Raw genomic sequence first — 434 nt, 5'->3', positions numbered from 1 at the left:
GGCGGCGTTATAATGTTTGCTATCTGTGATCAATTGTTTGGCTAAGTTTACTCTTTATATTGCTGTCGTACCAGTGACCCTTGTTCGCTATCTATTCTATTGTGTCCTCCCTATTTCTAAACAATCATCATATTTGATAATGATAATAGTTTGATTAGTTGAATTTTGACCTGTCAAAGACAAATCCTGTACAATGGGGCCTAAAACGCCAACATATATCTAATAATTAAGTGACTAAATCAGAATGCTTCCAAGTCAAAACTCGTACTGACCGTATAGAGACCCAGTTTTGACCACCTGTCTACACATCTTAAAGCCCCATTCCCGGCAAAATTTCAATTTTTAAGAAAAATCTAATTTTTGTATAATGTTATAAAGATTTATAAATATAATACGGAATTGCTAGTTTAACTGAATTTAGACATTCCTAAGAA

Source organism: Anneissia japonica, unplaced genomic scaffold (genome assembly GCF_011630105.1).
Source record: "Anneissia japonica isolate Jap-2015-1 unplaced genomic scaffold, ASM1163010v1 scaffold287827_len377088_cov200, whole genome shotgun sequence".
NCBI classification, from domain to species: Eukaryota; Metazoa; Echinodermata; class Crinoidea; order Comatulida; family Comatulidae; genus Anneissia; species Anneissia japonica.
The sequence above is the reverse complement of the archived record's forward strand: the minus strand, read 5'-3'. Positions refer to the sequence as shown.